This window comes from Triticum dicoccoides, chromosome 3A (assembly GCF_002162155.2).
Source record: "Triticum dicoccoides isolate Atlit2015 ecotype Zavitan chromosome 3A, WEW_v2.0, whole genome shotgun sequence".
In the NCBI taxonomy this organism is placed as follows: domain Eukaryota; kingdom Viridiplantae; phylum Streptophyta; class Magnoliopsida; order Poales; family Poaceae; genus Triticum; species Triticum dicoccoides.
Window position 1 is genome coordinate 347,501,846 of NC_041384.1, and position 17,322 is coordinate 347,519,167.

At 41.6% G+C, this 17,322-nt stretch overlaps 1 pseudogene; it reads right to left on the bottom strand.

The window, feature by feature from the left end:
* The window catches only part of LOC119272280, a 100,191-nt pseudogene that overhangs the window by 43,183 nt on the left and 39,686 nt on the right, over positions 1-17,322 (bottom strand).

Here is a 17,322-nt window from a genome sequence, read left to right on the forward strand (position 1 = left end):
CGGTATCCTCATACCTAGTTTCTACCTCTTGAGCACTACGTTGGTTTTCCCTTGAATAGGAAAGGGTGATGCAATAAAGCAACGTAAGTATTTCCCTTAGTTTTTGAGAACCAAAGTATCAATCCAGTAGGAGACCACGCGTGAGTCACCTCGTCCTACACAAACAAATAAGAACCTCGCAACCAACGCGATAAAGGGGTTGTCAATCCCTTCACGGCCACTTGCAAGAGTGAGATCTGATATAGATGATAATAGTAAGATAAATATTTTTGGTATTTTTATGATAAATATTGAAAGTAAAGATTGCAAAATAAAGTAGATTGGAAACTTGTATGATGGAGAATAGACCCGAGGGCCATAGGTTTCACTAGTGGCTTCTCTCAAGATAGCATAAGTATTACGGTGGGTCAAAAAATTATTGTCGAGCAATTGATAGAAAAGCGAATAATTATGAGAATATCTAGGCATGATCATGTATATAGGCATCACGTCCGTGACAAGTAGACCGAAACGATTCTACATCTACTACTATTTCTCCACACATCGACCGCTATCCAGCATGCATCTAGAGTATTAAGTTCATAAGAACAGAGTAACGCCTTAAACAAGATGACAAGATGTAGAGGGATAAACTCATGCAATATGATATAAACCCCATCTTTTATCCTCGATGGCAACAATACAAGACGTGTCGTTTCCCTTTCTGTCAATGGGATCGAGCACCGCAAGATTGAACCCAAAGCTAAGCACTTCTCCCATTGCAAGAAAGATCAATCTAGTAGGCTAAACCAAACTGATAATTCGAAGAGACTTGCAAAGATAAACCAATCATATATAAAATAATTCAGAGAAGATTCAAATATTGTTCATAGATAAACTTGATCATAAACCCACAATTCATCGGATCTCGACAAACAAACCGCAAAAGAAGATTACATCGAATAGATCTCCAAGAGAATCAAGGAGAATTTTGTATTGAGATCCAAAGAGAGCGAAGAAGCCATCTAGCTACTAGCTATGGACCCGAAGGTCTGAAGTAAACTACTCACACATCATCGGAGGGGCCATGGAGTTGATGTAGAGGCCCTCCGTGATCAATGCCCCCTCCGGCGGAGCTCCGAAAAAGGCCCCAAGATGGGATCTCTTGGGTACAGAAGGTTGCGGTGGTAGAATTAGCTTTTCGTGGTGCTCCAGGATGTTTGTGGGGTACGTAGATATATATAGGAGGAAAAAGTAGGTTGGTGGAGCAACAAGGGGCCCACGAGGGTGGAGGGCGCGCCCGGGGGGTGGGCGCGCCCCCTGCCTCTTGGCCTCCTCGATTGTTTCTTGAAGTCCACTCCAAGTCTCCTGGATCATGTTTGTTCCAAAAATAACGCTCCCGAAGGTTTCATTCTGTTTGGACTCCGTTTGATATTCCTTTTCGGCGAAACACTAAAATAGGCAAAAAACAGCAATTTGGGTTGGGCCTCCAGCTAATAGGTTAGTCCCAAAAATAATATAAAAGTGTAAAATAAAGCCCATTAACATCCAAAACAAATAATATAATAGCATGGAACAATCAAAAATTATAGATATGTTGGAGACATATCACTAGGTCAATCTCGTTACCGGCAAGTCTCTTTACTAGTTTCGTAATGCATCATCCCGCAACTAACTCATTAGTCACATTGCTTGCAAGGCTTTATAGTGATGATTGAAAGTGCGTTATATCGACTAGAGGGGGGTGAATAAGTGATTTTTATGAATTCTTCACTAAGGAATTTCAGGGTGAGGAAATTCCTGAGTGAAGAACTACTTGTAGCGGAATAAGTACTCAGAAGTAAACATAATAGAGCATGAGCATAGTCTTCATGATGAAAAGAAAACAAGCACAGAGTACAGAAAGCGTAAACACAGGATAACACAGGATGAAGACAAACAGACTAAAGAAATTGAGCTGAGGAAATAGAGAAAGTCTTCAGCCGAAGTCTTCAAACAGATATGAACAAGCACACAACACAGAAATGAGGAAATGGAAGAGTTGAGGAAATGGAACCAGTTAGCTTGGTGAAGATAATGATTTGGTAGACCAGTTCAAACTGTTGTGACAGTTGTACATCTAGTTAGCGCGGCTAGGTATTTAAACCTGAGGACACACACTCCTGGACACCCAGTCCTGAACACGCAGCTCAGAACACTCAGTCCTCACCGTATTCCCCTTGAGCTAAGGTCACATAGACCTCGCCCAATCACTCATGGTAAGTCTTCAGGTGACTTCCAAACCTTCACAGACTCGGTCACTCGGCGATCCACAATTTCCTCTTGGATGCTCTAGACCATGACGCCAAACCGTCTGGAAGATGCACAATCTTCAAAGGTAACAAGCGTCAGATCCACGTAGGATCAATCTCTTCAGTGATGCTCAATCACTTTGGCTTTGTAGGTGTTTGGGTTTGGGTTTTCCTCACTTGATGATTTTCACTCAAAGTCCTCGGATGATGGGATGCTCTCAAATGACAAGTGTATGTTTCTCTCGGAGCAGCCAACCAGCTAGTGGTTGTAGGGGGTGGCTATTTATAGCCTAGGGAGTAGCCCGACATGATAAGGCATAAATGCCCTTCAATGATATGACCGTTAGGTGGGTAGATATTTTGGGACAACTGCACATAGCATAGCAACGGTCGGAATTTTGAGTATCAAATTCCTCAGGGCTATCATGTTCCTCACTGTGTAGGCAATCCGCACTGGCGAATTCCTAACTCCTCAGTCGGAACAAATTCCTTAGAGATCAGAAGAACTTCGTCTCTGTCACTGAAGAAATTGACTGAGCTGTATGAGATTTCCAATGGCTTCACTCAAAGGGATTGGTAGGTGTAGGATTTGAGTTGAGCATCACTTGGAAATTTTTCCTTAGTATTTCCTCGACCCCCTTTAACAGTACGGTGTTTCCTATGACTCAAGAAGGAGAAAAAGAAACTATGAAAACAAAAGTCTTCACGCTTCATGTTCCTCGAATGAATACCAAGTCTTCAGGATTACACCAATTTCTTCACTTTCAAAGTCTTTAGAAAGTCTTCAGAAATCCAAAGTCTTCAGTCAAAGAACTTCATTTTTAGGGGTCGACTTTCTCTGTATATATCAAACTCCTCATAGACTTATAGACCTGTGTACACTCACAAACGCATTAGTCCCTTAACCTATAAGTATTCAACACACCAAAATCACTAAGGGGCACTAGATGCACTTATAACCTCCCCCTTTTTGGTGATTGATGACAATATAGGTTAAGTTTTCAATGGGGATAAACATATGAAGTGTAAATACTAAAATTGAGGAATTTGATTGCAAGATATAGAAGAACTCCCCCTGAAGATGTGCATAGTGAGGAATTTGCTTTTGAAGCAATGCACACTTTGAAGAGTAGAATCATGGAGATCTCCCCCTATATCTTGTAATTCATACACGCATTTAACATATAATATGAAGAATTTGAAATGCATGACGAAATATGGTGATGGATGTAATTCAGCATGCATGCATTAATATTAATGAGGAATAAGCATGCAGAAAACTCAGCAAAAGTATCATACCACCATAGAGTTTAAGATTACAACTCGATCCAGCAAAGTCTTCAAAAGAATGAGAGTTGTAACTTAGAAAAAACGCCCATATAGGTACACCCGCTTGAAGACTAACTCAAATTTCTCCCCCTTTGTCATTGAATGACCAAAAGGATCGAAAATGAGGACTAACACCCCTGAAGAATATCAAGTTGATGGAGGAGTGCCAGCGTTGTTGGGGTCGTTTGTCGTTGTAGGGTCTGCCGCAGTGTCGTCCAAGTCTTCATACTCGTCGGTGTCACGGGATGAAGAATATGAGCTGGCCACCAAGGTAGGAACTTTGACCTTCTTGAATTTCTTCGGAGGAGGTACAGACCAGTCAAAGTTCTCCTTGAGACCCATTTGCTTCAGATCTTCTTCACCATATAGATGTGATAAGACAGCCCAGGTGCGACCGAAAACTTCATGGAGGTAGTAATGGTTTTTCTTCACTGCATTATGTGTAGCAGTCATGTTGTGAAGAATTGAACCAAACTGACGCTTAACCCATTTATGGTTGTGATCCACCTTCTGGTGAAAACTAAGAAGCAGCTTACGGTCAGTCATCACCCTGGGAGCTGTGGCTTGAGGATTTGACTTGGATGCATTTGCAGCAGAGTCATGAGTGGCAGAGTCATCATTGGTGGAATAAGATTCAGCTTTGTGAAACTGACCATCCAATGGACGAATGCCTTCATTAATGATAATAGGTGCCTTGTCCTTTTCATCAGTTGAAGTAAAAGTCTGCCTGAGGACTTCAATCGGGGGCAGGTAGCTGAGGTGATTCTGAAAATCAGCCTTGTAGTTGAGTGAAGACCTTGTTCTGAGGAATCTCATAATCCAAGGAGTATAAGGCTTCAACTCAAATATAGAGAGAGAAACATTTGCTAGAGTCCTCATGAAGAAATCATAGTAATTGACAGGAATGCTATGAATGATGTTGAATAGCAGATTCTTCATGATGCCAACTATTTCCTCATCAGATGAGTCATGGCCTTTGATAGGACTCATTGTCCTCGTCAGAACATGATAGACTGTCCTGGGCACATAGAGTAAGTCCTTCACAAGGAATTTGGTCCTTGGGGCTTGGCTGGGCTTCAGAGGCTTCATTAGAACTTGCATGTAATGAGCAGTGAGTTCAGGTTCTTGGTACAGGCAGCGAGCTCCTTCACTGGGTGGACTGCTTGGAAGGGTGTGAAGTAATTCAGAGGCTAGTGCCTTATAATGAGTGTTATCGGTCATCCAGTCCAAGACCCAGGTGTTGATATCTTCAGGATCACCTTTGATGTGCAATGTTGCGTAGAACTAAAGAATAAGCTCTTCATTCCAATCAACAATGTTAGACCAAAAGTTGAGGAGGCCCGCATCATGAAGCACACCGAGGACAGGAGAGAAACAAGGCAACGATTCCATGTCCACGTGAGGAATATGCTCATGGTAGAAGATTTTGTCCTTGTTGAAAACCGGTGAAGAATAGAAGTTGGCCTCGCTGGCAGTCCAGAAACGCTTCCTCCTTAGACGAGCAGAGTCATAAGGGTTGTAGTCAGTGAAGAATACATGCTCGCCAAAGAAGTCATCAGCCTTGAATTTTTGCTTCTTCGAGAAGGGATCCTTTGGCTTGGGGTGAGTAGTGTCAGCCAATTGCATCACAACCTCAGGGATCTCGATCTCAGGTTCCACAGGCTGAGGATTTTCAGGTTCTTCTTCAGTGACAGCCTGGGACTTCAATTCTTCATTTATAGTCTCTTCAACACTAGTGGCTGGAATTTCTTCATGGAAAGATGGTGTGGCACGAGGTTCTTCAGATCCCATTTGAACTTCAGTGGTTACAGGGGACTGAGGAATTTTTTGAAGGGGTGTGAACAGAGGAGAATTGGGGTGCTGACTTTCCCAAAAGTCATCATTCATCACTGGAGTTATGCATCCAATGTCCACATCTTCTTCTTCATCCATTTCTTCAATGATGGCCTCTTCAACAGTGAACTGAGGCATGGGCGATGAGATTATTGCGGTTGAAGGGATTTCATCCACTTCAATTTCTTCATCCAACTGCTCTGACGAAGCAGCAGAAGGAATGTCATCATCTAATCCGCTTGAGGAAATTGACCAGATGAGTCTTGAAGAATTTCACTAAGCGTTCTTTGACTTAGGTTCCAGAGTTGTACAGATTTGAAAATCCACACAATTGAGGAATCTTGAAGAAAAATGTTGCTTAGAGAAACAAATCAAGAACAGATGATATGTGAGGTGTTTAATGTGTGAAGAGTTGAGGAATAAACATCTTTTTAAGATTTGAAGAAAACATCAGAATCAACAAGGGCAGTAAAAGGAACTTTTAATTACCCTTGACAAAGAACACGACGAACTAGGAAGTGTAGATTTGAAGCTCGTCAGTTCAGATCTTCCACGCCCTAACTTGGCTGAGGAAGACAGCTACAACGGCGGTAGAGTGAAGAAATCCGCGTACGGCATGAGTACGACGGCGACCAGGTCGAGGCAGTGAAGCTCTTCCTCACCGGCGATGATGGAAGTAGCGGCGGCGCTAGGGTTGAGGATCTCGAGTGAGGGAGTGAGAACGAGCGGAGTAAAAGTGAAGTGAGGAAGGGAGAGGGGTATTTATAACCGAAGTGAAAAACCATTCGCCCGAGGAAATAGGACGAACGTGCCCCTGACCTTTCTCATTCGCTTGACATGTGTCACCCGTGTATAGAGAGGTGACGATCATGCGAGATCATGGGTGAAAAGATAAACATCGCATAGAATGTGGAACGATTTGAGCGGCAAAGCCGAAAATTTAGATAAGATAGGTTTTAAAGTTCCGTTCGCAATTTTTTCAGCTGACAAGGACACAATGAAGATTTTGAAAGATATTCAAATAGGACGCACATGAAGAATTTGTGAACAGACTGGGTTGAGTTTAGCATAGAGGGGGAAGGGTCCGATCACATTCACTTAGCAGAACAAGCAACTCGAATAATTAGCAATAAGTGAATGCTATAGAGGACATAAACTCATATATATATATATAGCCAATGAAGAAAAAACGACGGAAATAGTGAAGACAATGCAAAGTTGAAGAATTTGAACAACTAAGGAATTTCAACTTTTGGTGGTGGCGTGACCCACCGTGTTCGTTATGCAAAGCTCCAATCATTTCATAATTAAATTACGTTTATATTTCAAATAGTTACATTCATATTGATTCACTACGTAAAATTTGGCATAAGAAAATAAAAATATAGGTCATAAAATAAGAAAATTCGCAGTTTATGTGTATTTTACACTATGTTTTTATGTTTGTAATTTTACATAACATAAAATATTTTTTATGACAATTATATATTTTCATACGGTCTCTTTATACGTTAGAAATAAGACAAAACTTACGGAACGTAAAATTATGGTGCATTTATGGCAAAATAGAGGGGGGTGAAGAATAACTATTCCTCATCCAGGGTGACGAATAGTCAATCCCTATATATGTATATGTAGCCAATGAAGAAAAATGACGGAAATAGTGAAGACAATGCAAGTTGAAAAACAACTGGGGAAATTCAAAACTGATGAAAAACTCAAATTGAAGATTTTCAACTTTTGGTGGTGGCGTGACTCACCGTATAAGAATGATGATTTCGGACACCGCGTACGGGTTCTGAGAATTAAATTCTTCGTTAATTTCTTCACACTTAGAGTGTTATTCTTCATTGATTGAAGAAAAACGTTTCTTCATGTGTTACACATCTAAGTCATCAATTTTTTTGCATAAGTGTTAGGATGAGTGTCCTTTTCAAAGAACATTCGAAGATTTTAAGATATTTAGCTCACACCGCAACTTGCTAAATTTCTTCTCATCCAAGGGCTTAGTGAAGATATCGGCTAGCTGTTCTTCAGTCTTCACATGCTCAATAGAGATGTCGCCCTTCAACACATGATCACGAAGAAAATGATGATGAATCTGAATGTGCTTTGTCTTCGAGTGCTGAACTGGGTTATGAGCAATCTTGATGGCACTCTCATTGTCACAGTAGAGTGTCACATTCTTCACGTTGACGTCGTAGTCCTTGAGTGTTTGCTTCATCCATAGTAGTTGAGCATAGCAATGTACTCAGCTTCAGCAGTAGACAGTGATATGCAGTTCTGTTTCTTCGAGGACCAACAGACCAAAGATCGTCCGAGGAAATGGCATGTGCCAGATGTTGACTTGCGGTCCACACGATCACCAGCATAGTCAGAGTTTGAATATCCAATGACATCAAAAGCCGAGCCCTTGGGGTACCATAATCCAAGTGTTGGTGTGTGATCTAGATATCAAAGAATATGCTTCACAGCCTTATGGTGTGATTCCTTCGGTGTAGCTTGAAATCGGGCACACATGCAAACACTAAGCATAATATCTGGCCTAGATGCACATAATTACAATAAAGAGCCAATCATGGGGCGGTATACCTTTTGATCGAAGTCAATGCCATTTTCATCAGTGCATAGATGACCATTTGTGGGCATTGGAATTTTGACGCCTTTGCAATCTTAAATGCCGAATTTCCTCAGTACATCCTTGAGGTATTTCTCCTGAGATATGAATATGCGATTGCACTGTTGACGAATCTGAAGACCTAAGAAGAATTTCAATTCTACCATCGTAGACATTTCATATTCTTCCCTCATCATATAACCAAATTCGTCAGCATAACGTTGGTCAGTACAGCCAAAGATAATATCATCAACATATATTTGGCACACAAACAGTTCACCATCATAACATTTAGTGAAAAGAGTTTGGTCAAGTGAACCGGGTTTGAAGCCTTTCTTCATGAGGAATTCCTTCAAAGTATCATACCACGCCCGTGGGGCCTGCTTGAGACCATACAGGGCCTTATTGAGTCTGAAGACTTTGTCAGGATGCTTTGGATCTTTAAAACCTGGGGGTTGAGCAACATATACTTCTTCCTCAAGCTTACCATTGAGGAATGCACTTTTCACATCCATTTGATATAAAGTGATTTCATGATGGTTAGCATAAGCAAGTAATATGCGAGTCGCTTCAAGTCTAGCAACAGGTGCAAAAGTTCATCGAAATCTATTCCTTCAACCTGTGTGTAGCCTTGAGCTACAAGCCATGCCTTATTCCTCACCACAAGGCCATTTTCATCTTGCTTGTTGCGGTAGATCCACTTTGTGCTGATGATATTGTGCCTGCGAGTTTGACCAGTTCTCGGACGTTGTTGAGCTCGAATTGATGTAATTCCTCTTGCATAACTTGAATCCACTTAGGCTCCAGAAATGCTTCATCTACCTTAGTGGGCTCTGTGATAGAGATGAAAGCAAAGTGCCCACAAAAGTTAGATAAATGTGAAGCTCTTGAGTGTGTGAGAGGACCTGGAATGTTGATGACGCTGATGATTTTCTCAATTTGCACTTCATTTGCAATGCGAGGAAGAGCGGGTTGTCGTTGAGGAACTTGATTAGCATTTTCTTCAGCACCATTTTCCTCAAGTGTATCAGCATGACGTTCTTCATGTTCTGGAATGACTTCTTCAGCAGATTCTTTGGTAGGAATGACATCCTCTGTAGCCTTGAACTTGATAGATTCCTTAGGAGGTATTTCATCTGTCACGGGAGGTAGGTGCTCTCTTTGCAAGCCATTAGTTTCATTGAACCGCACATCTACAGTTTCAACAACCTTGTGATGACAGGTGTGGAAGACTCTGTAGGTGTGCGAGTCCTTACCATAACTGAGCATAAAACCTTCATGTGCTTTAGGTGCAAATTTAGAATTGTGATGAGGATCTCTAATCCAACATTTAGCACCGAAGACTTTGAAATAACTCACATTGGGTTTCTTGTCAGTGAGGAGTTCATATGCAGTCTTCTTGAAGAATTTGTGAAGATATACCCTATTGATGATGTGGCACGCAGTATCAATTGCCTCAGGCCCAAAGCGAGGAGGCATCTTGTACTCATCAAGCATAGTGCGGGCCATCTCAACAAGAGTCTTGTTCTTGCGCTCCACGACGCCATTTTGCTGAGGAGTATAAGGAGCAGATAACTCATGAGTAATACCAAGTTTATCAAGATAGTCATCAAGACCAGTGTTATTGAACTCAGTTTCATTATCACTTCTGATGTGCTTGATCTTCACACCAAAGTTGGTTGAAGCCCTCGATGAAAATCGTTTGAAGACTTCCTGCACTTCAGTTTTGTAAGTGATGATATGGACCCATGTCTATTGAGAATAATCATCAACAATGACAAATCCATATAAGGATGCAACATTAGTAAATGTGGCATAGTGAGTAGGGCCAAAGAGATCCATGTGAAGTAATTCAAATAGTCAAGTAGTAGTCATGATAGTCTTTGATGGATGCTTGGCCTTGGTCATTTTTTCCACCTTCACAGGCTCCGCATAAGTGATCCTTGAGGAATTTGACATTTTCAATGCCAATGCCATGCTTCTTCTTCGCGAGCGTGTGAAAATTCCTCATGCCAGCATGACCAAGTCGACAATGCCATAGCCAGCCTTCTAAAGCTTTTGCAAGTAGACATGTAGCAGGTTGTGGTCCTGTAGTGAAATCAACAATATACAAATCTCCTCTCCTAAAGCCTTCGAAGACTTTGGAATTCTCAGCTTCCATGATCACAACACAACGATACTTGCCAAAGACAACAACCATATCAAGATCACAAAGCATTGAGACAGACATGAGGTTGAACCCTAAGGACTCGACAAGCATGACTTTGTCCATGTGTCGATCCTTTGAGATTGCAACTTTACCTAGACCCAATACCTTGCTTTTGCCTTTGTCAGCGTAGGTGATATGCTTTAAATGAGATGGAGATAAAGCAGTGTCCATCAATAAGCTCATGTCACCAGTCATGTGATTTGTACATCCACTATTGAGGACCCACTCAGTGGCTTTGGGTTGATCATCCCGCAGATGAATTATTGCAGCTTACGAATTCATATACTTCATCAATGAAGAATATGGTATTAAATTCATCAGATCAATTTCATCAAGCAATAAAACAGATAAAGCGGTAGGAGGATGTGAGAAATGAAAATTCATTTCTTCATGATTAGCTTGCGTCCTTTCAAGCAAATTCAGGTCTCCAGCAAATTCTTCAGACAATTAAGTTCGTCTGGAGACCTGACCCTGCATAACAGGTTAGTTCTTTTTCTTCACCACCCACATCTGAAGGGGTGGCAAAGAGTTCATCATTTTGCGAGCTCCATAAGAGAAAGATGGCATAGATGACAATCCACTTCGTTTCACATAAGAGGGGTTAGTGTAAGCATAAGAGTAAGCAGAGAAATTCTTCGAGGACTTATGAACATAATGATTTGAAGAATAATGCACATATCCATAATCCTTAGTTCTTCCCTACGAAACAGACGGGTTAGCACGATGATGTTCACATGAGGACTTTGATCCTTTTGAGGAATTTGATCCATGTGAGGAGTTTGGTCCGTATGAGGACTTGGATCCATATGAAGAATTTGGTCCATATGAAGAATTTGATCTGGGGTTCCTATTCTTCATAGGTGGTGTCATAATGACATTCACCTGAAGATTTTCAAGGCACCTTTTGGGAACCCAAATTTTCTTCATAGGAGGACCGTTCCTGTAGTTAGTGCCAACATATCTAGCAAATACTTCACCATTCTGGTTTTTGAATAGTTTATAGTTGGAGTCAATTGACTCATCAGAAGAATATGAAGATTCACATGTAAAACCAGATAAAGTAGATGGATCCACTGAAGGTCCCTTTGCAGTAACCCATGAGGTTTTGGGATACTGCTCAGGTTTCCAGTAGGTCCCATCAGCATTGATTTTCCTCTCAAAGGTAATACCCTCTTTCCTAGGGTTCCTGTTGAGGATCTGCCTTTTAAGCACGTCACAAAGAGCCTGATGCCATTTGAGGCTTTTGTACATGCCTGTCATATACAATTCCTTCAGCCCTACATCATCAGTGATACTAGCAATGTCCTCAGATGAGGAATTAGTGATAGCAGAGGCAGTTGAAGAATTTTCAACAATGGAAGCATTTGAGCATTCAGGTGAAGAATTAGCAGTTTCACGTTCAATGCACTTCAAACATGGAGGAATAAATTCATCCTAAGTAGCGCTGATCTGTTGAGCAAGTAATGAATCGTGCTCCTTATGAAGATCTTCATAACTCACTCTTAACTGCTCAAGATCTTGCTTTCTTTGAAGAAATTCATAAGAAAGCTTCTCATGATCAAATAGGAGAGTGTTATGATGAGCTTGAAGGGTGTCAAACCTAGACTGAAGTCTCTGAAGACTATTAGCCAAAGCTTTCGACTGATCCATTTCTTCACCCAACATATCATCGCTTTTATCCAGCATGTTTTGAACTTTTTCCAAAGCTCTTTGTTGTTTAGTGGCAAGGGAAGCAAGTTTGACATAACTGGGTCCAAATTCATCACTAGATTCATCATCACTTGACTCAGATAAGTAGCAATCAGTTACCTTGGCACCTTTTGCTAGAAGGCATGGTGCAGAGGATGATGATTCTGGATTGAAAGTCATAGCCTTGCGTGATTCCATGAATTCTTCGAACCAGGGTTCATGGTGAGATCGATGACCTTCATAGACCTCAGAGAGTCGGTCCCAGATGAGTTTCGCATGGTTGAGATGCATAACGTTCCTGAACTGATTTGTGAAAAGCTAGATCAGATGATGTGTTTCGCCATGAGGTTCAGAAGTGTGTATTTGTAAGTGCATCTAGTGCCCCTTAGTGATTTTGGTGTATTGAAGACTTATAGGTTAAGGGACTAATGTGTTTTTGAGTGTACATGAGTCTATAAGTCTATGAGGAGTTTGATATTTACAGAGACAGTCAACCCCTAAAAATGAAGTTCTTCGACTGAAGACTTTGGATTTCTGAAGACTATGGATTTCTGAAGACTTTGAAAGTGAAGAAATTGGTGCAATCCTGAAGACTTGGTATATTCATCCGAGGAACATGATGCGTGAAGACTTTTGTTTTCGTAGTTTCTTTTTCTCTTTCTTGAGTCATAGGAAACACCGTACTGTTAAAGGGGGTCGAGGAAATACTAAGGAAAAATTTCCATGTGATGCTCAACTCAAAATCCTACACCTACCAATCCCTTCGAGTGAAGCCATTGGAAATATCATACAATTCAGTCATATTCTTCAGTGATAGAGATGAAGTTCTTCTGGTCTCTGAGTAATTTGTTCTCACTGAGGAGTTAGGAATTTGCCAGTGCGGATTACCTACATAGTGAGGAACATGATAGCCCTGAGGAATTTGATACTCAAATTTTTGACCGTTGCTGTGCTATGCGCCAGCTGTCCCAAAATATCTACCCACCTAACGGTCATATCATTGAAGGGCATTTATGTCTTATCATGTCGGGCTGCTCCCTAGGCTATAAATAGCCGCTCCCTACAACCACTAGCTGGTTGGCTGCTCCAAGAGAAACTGACACTTTTCATTTGAGAGCATCCCATCCTCCGAGGACTTTGAGCGAAAATCATCAAGTGAGAAAAACCCAAACCCAAACACCTACAAACCCCAAGTGATTGAGCATCACTGAAGAGATTGATCCTGCATGGATCCGACGCTTGTTACCTTTGAAGATTGCGCTTCTTCCAGACGGTTAGGCGTCAAGGTCTAGAGCATCCAAGAGGAATTGTGGATCACCGAGTGACCAAGTTTGTGAAGGTTCGAAAGTCACCTGAAGACTTACCACGAGTGATTGGGCGAGGTCTGTGTGACCTTAGGTCAAGGAGAATACAGTGAGGACTGTGTGTCCGGGACTGTGTGTCCTCAGGTTTAAATACCTAGCCGCTCCAACCAGATGTACAACTGAGACAGCGGTTGGAACTGGTCTACCAAATCATTGTCTTCACCAAGCTCATTGGTTCTATTTCCTCAACTCTTTCATTTCCTCATAACTGTGTTGAGTGCTTGTTCGTGTCTGTGTTTGAATACTTTGACTGAAGATTTTCTCAAATTCCTTAGTTCAATTTCTTCAGTGTGTTTGTCTTCATCCTGTGTTATCCTGTGCTTACGCTTTCTGTACTCTGTGCCTGTCTTTGTTTCATCATGATGACTATGTTTGTGTTCTGTTATGTTTACTTTTGAGTACTTATTCCGCTGCTAGTAGTTCTTCGCTAAGGAATTTCCTCACCTGCAAATTCCTCAGTGAAGAATTCATAAAAATCGCCTATTCACCCCCCTCTAGTCGATATAACACACTTTCAATTGGTATCAGAGCAAGGTACTCCCTTGTTCTATGTGATTTTGGTTTAACCACCTGGAGTTTTAGTTATGTCGACCGCATGTATGAAGAAAGTGACATGCCCCATCTTTGACGGTCACGAGTATCCCAAGTGGAAGGCCATGATGAAGAAGCGTCTCATGGCGATGAACAGCGAGCTGTGGACCATCACTGAGATTGGTCTGACTAATCTGTGCAAGATGGCGGAAGCCGATGACATTGGCAAGTACACTCTTCTCAACCTCACGGCGAAGGACGTCATCTGCTCCTGTCTGTCTCAAAATTAGTTCAGGAATATCATGCATCTCGATCATGCGAAGCTTATCTGGGACCGTCTCTCTGAGGTCTATGAAGGTCATCGAACCTGTCATGATCCTTGGTTTGAGGACTTCAAGGAATCTATCAAAGCGATGACATTCAAACCAGAATAATCATCTTCTGCATCATGCCTTATGGCTAAAGATGCTAAGGTAACTGAATGCTACCTATCCGAGTCTAGTGATGATGAATCTGGTGATGAATTTGGACCCAGCTATGTCAAACTTGCTTCCCTTGCCACTAAACAACAATGAGCTTTGGAAAAAGTTCAATACATGCTAAATAAGAGCGATGATATGTTGGTTGAAGAAATGGATCAGTCAAAAGCTTTGGCTGAAAATCTTCAAAGACTTCATACTAAGTATGACACCCTTCAAGATCATCATAACACTCTCTTATCTGATCATGAGAAGCTTTCTTATGAACTTCTTCAAACAAAGTAAGATCTTGAGAAGCTAAGAGTGAGCTATGAAGATCTTCAGAAGGAGTGTGATTCATTACTTGCTCAAAAAGTCAGCGCTTCTCAGGAAGAATTTGTTCCTCCATGCTTGAAGTGCATTGAACGTGAATCTTCTAATTCTTCACGTGAATGTTCAAATGCTGCTAATGTTTCAAATTCTTCACCTGCCTCTGCTATCACTAATTCTTCACCTGAGGACACTGCTAGTATCACTGACGATGCAGGGCTGAAGGAATTGTACATGACAGGCATGTACAAAAGCCTCAAAGGGCATCAGACTCTTTGTGATGTGCTTAAAAAGCAGATCCTCAACAGGAACCCTAGGAAAGAGGGTATTGCCTTTGAGAGGAAACTCAATGCTGATGGTACATATTGGAAGCCTGAGCAGTACCCCAAAACCTCATGGGTTGCTGCAAAGGGACCTCCAATTGATTCATCTAACTTATCTGGATTTGCATGTGAATCTCCTCATTCTGATGATGAGTCATTTGACTCCAACTATAAACTGTTCAAAAATTAGAATGGTGAAGTATTTGCTAGATATGTTGGCACTAACTGCAGGAACGGTTCCCCTATGAAGAAAATCTGGGTTCCCAAAAGGTGCCTTGAAAGTCTTCAGGTGAGTGTCCTCAGGACACCACCTGTGAAGAATAGGAACCCCGGATCAAATTCTTCATATGGACCAAATTCCTCAAAAGGATCAAAGTCCTCACATGAATATCATTGTGCTAACAACTCTGTTTCGCAGGGAAAAGCTAAGGGTTATGAATATGAGCACTATTCTTCTAATCATCATGTTCATAAGTCCTCGAAGAATTTCTCTGCTTATTCATATGCTTATCCTCACTCCTCTTATGTGAAATGAAATGGACTGGCTTCTATGCCACCTTTCTCGTATGGAGCTCGCAGAGTGATGAAATCTTTGCCACCCCTTCAGATGTGGGTGGTGAAGAAAAAGAACTAATCTCTTTTGTAGGGTCAGGTCTCCAGACGTATGTAATCGTCTGAAGAATTTGCTGGAGACCTGAATGTGCTTGATAGGACGTAGGCTAACCATGAAGAAATGAACTTTCATTTCTCACATCCTCATACTGCTATATCTGTTCTATTGCTTGATGAAATTGATCTGATGATTTGATGTCATATTCTTCACTTAAGAAGTATATGAGTTCGTAAACTGCACTAATTCATCTGCGGAATGATCAACCCAAAGCCACTGAGTGGGTCCTCGATAATAGATGTACAAATCACATGACTGGTGACAAGAATCTATTGATGGATGCTCCATTATCTCCATCGCATCTGAACCATATCATCTTTGCTAACAAAGGCAAAAGTCAGGTATTGGGTCTAGGTAAGGTTGCGATCACAAAGGATCGACACATGGACAAAGTCATGCGTGTCGAGTCCTTAGGATACAACCTCATGTCTGTCTCAATGCTTTGCGATCTTGATATGGCTGTTGTCTTTGGTAAGTACCGTTGTCTTGTGGTTATGGAAGCTGACAATTCCAAAGTCTTCGAAGGCTTTAGGAGAGGATGAAGGAAATATTCCCTAGAGGCAATAATAAAGTTATTATTTATTTCCTTATATCATGATAAATGTTTATTATTCATGCTAGAATTGTATTAACCGGAAACATAATACATGTGTGTGAATACATAGACAAACAGAGTGTCACTACTATGCCTCTACTTGACTAGCTCGTTGATCAAAGATGGTTATGTTTCCTAACCATAGACATGAGTTGTCATTTGATTAACGGGATCACATCATTAGGAGAATGATGTGATTGACTTGACCCATTCTGTTAGCTTAGCACTTGATCGTTTAGTTTGTTGCTATTGCTTTCTTCATGACTTATACATGTTCCTATGACTATGAGATTATGCAACTCCCGTTTACCGGAGGAACACTTTGTGTGCTACCAAACGTCACAACATAACTGGGTGATTATAAAGGTGCTCTATAGGTGTCTCTGAAGGTACTTGTTGGGTTGCCGTATTTCGAGATTAGGATTTGTCACTCCGATTGTCGGAGAGGTATCTCTGGGCCCTCTCGGTAATGCACATCACTTAAGCCTTGCAAGCATTGCAACTAATGAGTTAGTTGCGGGATGATGTATTACGGAACGAGTAAAGAGACTTGCCGGTAATGAGAATGAACTAGGTATTGAGATACCGACGATCAAATCTCGGGCAAGTAACATACCGATGACACAGGGAACAACGTATGTTGTTATGCGGTCTGACCGATAAAGATCTTCGTAGAATATGTAGGAGCCAATATGAGCATCCAGGTTCCGCTATTGGTTATTGACCGGAGACGTGTCTCGGTCATGTCTACATAGTTCTCGAACCCGTAGGGTCTGCACGCTTAACGTTACAATGACAGTTATATTATGAGTTTATACGTTTTGATGTACCGAAGGTTGTTCGGAGTCCCGGATGTGATCACGGATATGACGAGGAGTCTCGAAATGGTCGAGACATGAAGATTGATATATTGGAAGCCTATGTTTGGATATCGGAAGTGTTCCGGATAAAATCGGGATTTTACCGGAGTACCGGGAGGTTACCGGAACCCCCCGGGAATCAAATGGGCCTTAGTGGGCCTAGGCGGAAGAGAGGAGAGGAGGCAAGGGCTGGCCACGCGCCCCTCCCCCCCCCCCCGCCTCGTAGTCGGAATAGGACAAGGAG